Here is a 7,927-nt window from a genome sequence, read left to right on the forward strand (position 1 = left end):
TGTGTGTGTGTGTGTGTGTGTGTGTGTGTGTGTGTGATTCCACAGTCATACACATTTGGGAAAAACTTCGTTAAACAATATTAAATAGGTTTATCTATGCAAAATTCACTGAGTCTTTAACATACAAATATGTCTTGACACTCAAAGAAGAGAGAGCGTGCAGCATTTCATATAACACGACTAACATTGCTGGAAACTAGTGTTCCAAGGAACACAGACTGAGAAATGCTCTTCTCAGTTATTTAGAGTTTGGTGTGCACTAATTGATAATTGTTACCTGTCAGCAGGATTTTCAAAGGAAAGGGGGGAAATAGGCAAAGTTTGTTAACCTGGAATTACTGGAGACTGTTTTCCCAAATCTTGCTGACATCAGAACACCACTAAAAACAAAAACTTGTTCCTTTCCCCACTACCCAGACAGGGGTCCATACGGCATTGTTCTGGATTCCCGTCGTAACTTAAATGGAAACGTTCACAATGTTTGGAGCCCTTGATGTCCTGCAAATGAAGGAGGAGGATGTCTTCATATTCCTTGCAGCAGAAACCCACTTAGGTAGCACCAACCTTGACTTCCAAATGGAACAGTACATCTACAAAAGGAAAAGTGATGGCATCTACATCATAAATCTGAAGAGAACCTGGGAGAAGCTTCTGTTGGCAGCTCATGCCATTGTTGCCATTGAAAACCTAGCTGATGTCAGTGTCGTATCCTCCAGGAATACTGGTGAGTGAGCTGCGCTGAAGTTTGCTGCTGCCATTGGAGCCACTCCTATTGCTGGCCGCTTCACTCCTGGAAACTTCACGAACCATATCCAGGAAGCCTTCCGGGAGCCAAGATTTCTGGTGATTACTGATCCCAGGGCTGACCACCAGCCTCTCACAGAGGCCTCTTACGTTAACCTGCCTACCATTGCTCTGTGTAACACAGACTCTCCTCTGTGTTATGTGGACATTGCCATCCCATGCAACAACAAGGGAGCTCACTCAGTGGGCTTGATGTGGTGGATGCTTGCCCGGGAAGTTCTGCGCATGCGTGGCACCATCTTCTGTGAACAACCATGGGAGGTCATGTCTGATCTCTACTTCTACAGAGATCCTGAAGAGATTGAAAAGGAAGAGCAGATGGCAGCTGAGAAGACTGTGACCAAGGAGGAATTTCAGGGTGAATGGACCGCTCTAGCTCCTGAGTTCACTGCTGCCCAACCTGAAGTGGCAGACTGGTCTGAAGGTGTGCAGGTGCCCTCTGTGCCTACTCAGCAGTTCCCCACTGAAGACTGGTCTGCAGCTCCCATTGCTCAGGCCACTGAGTGAGTAGTAATAGCCACTGAGTGGTCTTAAGCTGTTCTTCTACAAACTCTTAAAATGGAAATAGGTTGATGGAAAAAAAGCAGTTTCTAAAAAAATGTAAAAAATAAAACCTTCCTCAGAATGAAAATGGTTTGCTTTTTGAGAAGTTTAGTAGATTCTCAGTAGCGTGTTGCTCCTGGTAAACTATTTTCAGTAAATCATCAGGACAGTACAATTTCTTGCTATCAACTTTCTTTGAAATATTAATTAGATGAGTAAGCACTGTTCAGAGTCCTTCCGTGCCCTTTCTCTAAGCCTGCAACATTTCCCCTCTGCTTGGAATTATCATGGAAGGCTTCCACCAGTAATATGTGGGTAGTGGAGGACAAGTATGCTGGAAATGTATCGACTAGAACTGATCTTAGGAAAATTCCTCCAATCATCATATGTGAAAAGTTATAGGATTTGTTACTCACTCCAATCAGACTCCAATCAAAATGGAGTTTTTCTCTTGTCAGGAACGTATTTGATAATGGAGCAGAGGCAGTTGCAAATGTACTACTCATTTTGTTCTTTATTAATAGGAATTGCATGAGATAGGACTTATTTCATGTTCCTGTTTTAGGGCACAAACTTGTAGCTGGACTATTATTCTTTCTACAGGGAATATTGTAAACTCATTGCCATTTGAAGAAGGAGTCGAAGAATATGAAGCCAAAGGATGGGGGGTGGGAAATTATCATAGAGGTGTGTCACATAGTTAATTCACAAAAATATTACATTATTTTTCTGGTATTTGAGATGTATATAGTATTTGTAATCTTTAAAAATTTTTCAGTCTGTTTTGATTGCTTTTGTTAAAAGTAATTATTTACTCTCATACTTAATTTTGTACTATTTAGCTTTAGGCACCACCAACCCTGGATGTATCCCTTATATACTACTCATAAAATGACTTAAAGTAGTATTCTTTTGTATATTCTCATTATATAGCATGGTTTAGGTTTAAAAAATCAGAAAACAATTCTCTCCATCAATCTGTCTTTGTCTCTCTCCAGTTTAAAAGGAAGGCTTAGTTAATGAAGGTTAACTTTAAAAAAAGTTGTGATAGTTCCTCACAAAAACATGTGTTTGACTAGATGAAGAAAGGGAGCTAAAAATAGGACTAGAAATAAGGAAGATGATGAGAAGATGAAAAGAGAGAGAGTGAAACTTGAAAAGGAGAAGAAAGGTATGGCAAAAGAGAAATAAGAAAGAACTAACAGAGAACAGAAAAAAGAAAAGCAAGAGAAGAAACGAGGATGGACATAATACCAGCTGGCTTTATAGTTACTGACAACTGACTTCTATAAATTACAATCACTATAAGTAGGATACATAGGGTAATGATTTATTTTCCAGAGCTTTATTTCTTTCTGAGTTTTATCCTCTGTGTTTTTATTTATTTTTTAAAACACTATTATTACTTTATTTTCATATCCCTCTTAATACCAAGTGTACTATTTTCAATTTTTTAAAAAATTTGTATTTCTTTTTTTGGCTGCATTGGGTCTTCATTGCTGCGCGTGGGCTTTCTCTAGTTGTGGTGAGCTGGGGCTACTCTTCGTTGCGGTGCGTGAGCTTCTCATTGCCGTGGCTTCTCTTGTTGCAGAGCATGGGTTCTAGGTACGCGGGCTTCAGTAGTTGCAGCACATTGGCTCAGTAGCTGCAGTGTGCGGGCTCTAGGGTGCATGGGCTTCAGTAGTTGTGGCGCACAGGCTCAAGAGCGCAGGCTCAGTAGTTCTGGCGCACAGGCTTAGTTGCTCTGCAGCATGTGGGATCTTCCCGGACCAGGGATCAAACCCATGTTCCCTGCATTGGCAGGAGGATGCTTACCCACTGTGCCACCAGGGAAGCCCCTATCCTCTGAGTTTTTACACCACACATATTCTCCTCTCACATGATCTGATACTCATTCATACTAAAGCAATAGAGATCAAGTGTGTTATATAGGAACTTGGGAACTGCCAACTGGGTGAGATTTATGGTCCATCAATTCAGCATTTTGTGTAAACAGGGCCTACAAGGTGTAGGAGAAAGTGTTTTCACACGTTTTTAGTAGATTTGAAACTGCTAGAAGTATTCTTTATCTCAAACAGTATGAAAAGAAAAAGTTAGGCCAAGAGAGTCTAAAGTTTTCTGTTTATCAAGGGAACCTAAGTCATACAGGACTGGGGAGAGAGTTCATTTACAGCTTAAGTGAGCAGACTTAATTTCCTAGAACAGAATAGTCTACAGATTAAGTGGAAAAAATATAATTTTATATTAAACATGTTTATTACATATTTTGTGATTAAAAATACTTATTGTATTGCAACAATTAAAAAAACTATAACTCATGACCTGGTGAAATCTTTGCATCACTGAATCTCCTGACCTTTTATTTTTTCCATTTTTATTGGTGGCAACATGATCTTTCCAATCACTAAAACTATAAACTCTGGAGTCCTCCCCGACTTCTGCCCCCTCAGCCACAACATCCAATTTGTTATCAAGTCTGACATTTCTATCTTCTTAATGTTTCTGGAATCACGTCCTTCTCTGCAATTTCATATCCACTGCTTCAGTTCAAGCTCTCATTATCACTCTTTGGATTACTGCAATCACTTCCTAACTGATCTTGTTGCTTTGGGACAAATCATCTAATTCACGGATTGGCAAACTATATAGCTCATGGGCCAAATCCAGTCTGTTACCCGTTTTTGAAAAAAGTATTTTATTGGAACACAGCTATCCTTATTTATTTACCTGTTGTTTACTGTTGTTTTTATGCTACAGCAGCACAGCTGAGTAGTTGTGACAGAGACTGCCTGGCCCACAAAGCCCAAAATATTTATGATCTGGCCCTCTATAGATAAAGTTTGCCAACCTCTGACATAATCCTTCTCCTCTCTGCAGCCGGAATGATATTTCAAAAACTCAGATATGATCATTACTCCTGCTTAAAATTTTGCACTGACTTCCCATAATCCACAGAATAAAATTCAGAGATAATACTTGTATATCAAGTATAATTCACAAGGGCATTATTATTATTTTTTTTTTGGCCCCATCTACTCTTCTAGTCTCATTTTCTGCTAGTCTGCACTTCCTTACTGTGTTCCGTTATGATAAAGTACTTGCAGTGCCCTGGATCTGTGATGTTTTTTCCTTGAGCTCTTGCTTCTGGCAAGCACAGTCATCTTTCAAACTCATGTACTATTGTTGATCCTTAAGTAGACTTTCTAGATCACTCTAAGCCTAATTAAATCCTTCCTGTGAATTTATAATTTCTTCTTATATTTATCACCAGTAGCACTCATTTTAATTTGTTGCTATTTTAAATTACTTCTCTATCTTTCCTAATAGACTATGAGCCTTTGGAGGATCTGGATGGTGTCTTATTTATTCTAGTATCCCTTGTGCCTCACACAGTGCCTTAAATATAATAAACATTTGATGAATAACTGAATGAAGAAACTTTAGCTAAATCTTCCTTGAACAAACTTCAGTGTGATCTGTGGAAAGGTGAACTTGTTCCCACAAAAACTGTAAAACACTACTGAATGTTTTTAAGCCCAAACTGGCTGAGGACTGTAAAAGTAAAGCAGAAAAACACAACACTTCTCCATAAATTTATGGAGTAGAAGAACAAAAACCAATTTTTTAAAATCAGAGGAATGAAAAAAAATTTTAATGAGAAAAACAAGGAAATGGTTTAGTTACTGATTGTGACTATAAACATACTATTATTTAATGAATTAAATAATTAAATTATATTACTTTGTATGGAAACATTTAAGACCCCAAATAGCCAAAATGATCTTGAGGAAAAAGAAAAAACAGAGCCGGAGGTATGCACCCTGACTTCAGGCTATACTACAAAGCTAGAGTCATCAAAACAGTATGGTATTGGCACAAAAACAGACACATACATCAGTGGAACAGAATAGAGAGCCCAGTCCAGAAATAAACTCATGCACTTATGGTTAATTAATCTACAACAAAGGAGGCAAGAACATACAATAGAGAAAAGACAGTCTCTTCAGCAAGAGGTGCTGGAAAAACTGGATGGCTACATGTAAAATAATGAGATTAGAACATTATCTCACATCTTAGAAAAATAAACTCAAAATGGATTAAAGACCTAAATGTAAGACCTGAAACCATAAAATCCTAGAAAAAAACAGGCAGAACACTCTACCACATAAATCTTAGCAATATTATTTTGGATCTATCTCTTAAGGCAAAGGAAACAGAAACAAAAATAAACAAAAATGGGACCTAATTAAACTTCAAAGCATTGCACAGCAAAGGAAACCATCAACAAAATGAAAAGACAACCTACCGAATGGGGGAGAACATTTGCAAATGATACAACTCATAATGGGTTAATATTCAAAAGACATAAACAGCTCATATAATTCAATATCAAAAAAACAAATAACCTGATTAAAAAATGGAAAGAAGACCTGAATAGACAAACAAGACACACAAATGCCCAACAGGGGACTACCCTGGTGGTCCAGTGGTTAAGAATCCACCTACCAATTTAAGGGAAGCAGGTTCAATTCCTGGTCAGACAACTAAGATCCCACATGCCGTGGGGCAACTAAACCTGCACACCACAACTAGAGAGAGGCCTGTATGCTGCAATGAAGAGCCTGCATGCTGCAATGAAAGATCCCACGTGCTGCAATGAAGATCCCATGTGCTGCAACTAAGACCTGACACTGCCAAATAAATAATAAAAAATAAATTAATTACTTAGAACAAAACAAAAAAAACCCCAAATGTCCAACAGGCACATGAAAAGATGCTCAACATTGCTAATAATCAGAGAAATGCAAATCAAAACCACAACAATATCACCTCATACCTGTCAGAATGGTTATCATCAAAAAGACCACAAATAACAAGAGTTGGTGAGGATGTGGAGAAAAGGGAACCCTCATACACTGATGGTGGGAATGTAAATTGGTGCAGCCCCTGCAGAAAACAGTGTGGAGATTCTTCAAAAAAACCAAAACAGAACTAACAAATGACCCAGCAATTCCACTCCTGGGTATATATCTGATGAAAATGAAAACACTAATTTGAAAAGATACATGCACCCCAATGTTCATAGCAGTATTATTTACAATAGCCAAGATATGGAAGCAACCCAAATGTCCACCAACAGATGAATGGATAAAGAAGGTGTAGTTTATACATACAATGGAATACTACTCAGCTATAAAAAAGAATAAAATTGTGCCATCTGCAACAACATGGATGAACTTAGAGGGTATTATGCTTAGTGAAATAAGTCAGACAGAGAAAGACAAAAAATGTAGGTTATCACTTATGTGTGGAATCTAAAAAATAAAACAAAAGACTATATATAACAAAACAGAAACAGACTAATAGATAAGAGAACTAGTGGTTACCATTGGGGAGAGGGAATGGGGGAAGGGCAAGGTAGGGGTAGGGGATTAGCAGATACAAAGTAATTATGTATAAAATAAATAAGCAACAAGGATATATTGTACAGCATTTGGAATATAGCCAATATTTTATAATAAGTTTAAATGGAGTATAACCTATAAAATTTTGAATCACAATGTTGTACATCTAATATAACATTGTAAATCAACTATACCTTAATAAATTTTTTTAAATCAAAAAAGTATATTGCTAAAAGTTGAATTCATTGAAAGACTCAATTTGGCTTTATAACATAAAATGAGTGATTTTTTTACCTTCTAATAATGCTTTACCAGGTTTTACAGACTGAGCTGACTTTAGAGAAAAATGTTATGACTTGAGAGCTTCACATTTCTTACGTGAAGATCACATTAAAGGATCTGAATTCAAATAACCGACAGATATGATGAATATACCTATCAGAGAATATAAGCACATCACACCGTAAATAGCCTTGCAAAAAGACAAATTGTATATTAACTGAAAAAAACAGAATGTAAGAAAATATATTAGATGTAGGCTTTTAGAAATGGCAGAGTAACTCAGCCAGAATAACCTTCTTGCAGATAACAATTATACTATATACATAATATAATAAAACCCCTAACTGTTTGAAAGCACTGGGGAACAACAAAGCACTCAGATACTAGAGGGCATCTATCCTTGAAAGATAGAACTGCAATCAGTGAGATTTGTAAGTATGCACCTTTTTGCCTGAGAGTACATCCCAATCTGCACCAGGTTCTGGGTAACAGAAAGTTACTGGCTTGGGATAAAAAAGAATAGAGTTCTAGGCTGGAAAATTCAGGGGGAAGATCCTGGAAGAGAGGGAGCTACAGAGAAAATGAATCTCATAATCTGTGTATAAATTTCACCCAAACTCTTGTTTGACCACTAAACTGTACCTGCCTCAGAGAGACCCTGGTAAGCCTGGTGAAAAAGCAACAGCTGGAAGATAAAAGACTTGGGAAGAGATTCTAGTTGCTGCCCATATAAGGGAAATACAGTTTGGATTTTAAGTCTAGCCAAGTTAACTACCTGTCAGAACAAAATTAATACTTTTCAGAGGAATATAACTGAATCCAGAGTCTTTACAACATGGCTGTCATAATGTCCAGTATACAATAAAAAACACAATATATGCAAAGATATAGGA

The 7,927-nt window shown here is 37.5% G+C and overlaps 1 pseudogene across 1 annotated transcript; it reads left to right on the top strand.

Annotated features, from left to right (window-relative positions):
• Positions 1–477: 477 nt before the first annotated feature.
• Positions 478–1,311, top strand: LOC309972216 (small ribosomal subunit protein uS2-like; annotated as a pseudogene). The gene has a single exon. The product of its transcript is annotated as a small ribosomal subunit protein uS2-like (transcript).
• The last annotated feature ends 6,616 nt before the right edge of the window (positions 1,312–7,927 follow it).

Source organism: Leucopleurus acutus, assembly GCF_964270905.1.
Source record: "Leucopleurus acutus genome assembly, chromosome: 1".
NCBI lineage: Eukaryota > Metazoa > Chordata > Mammalia > Artiodactyla > Delphinidae > Leucopleurus > Leucopleurus acutus.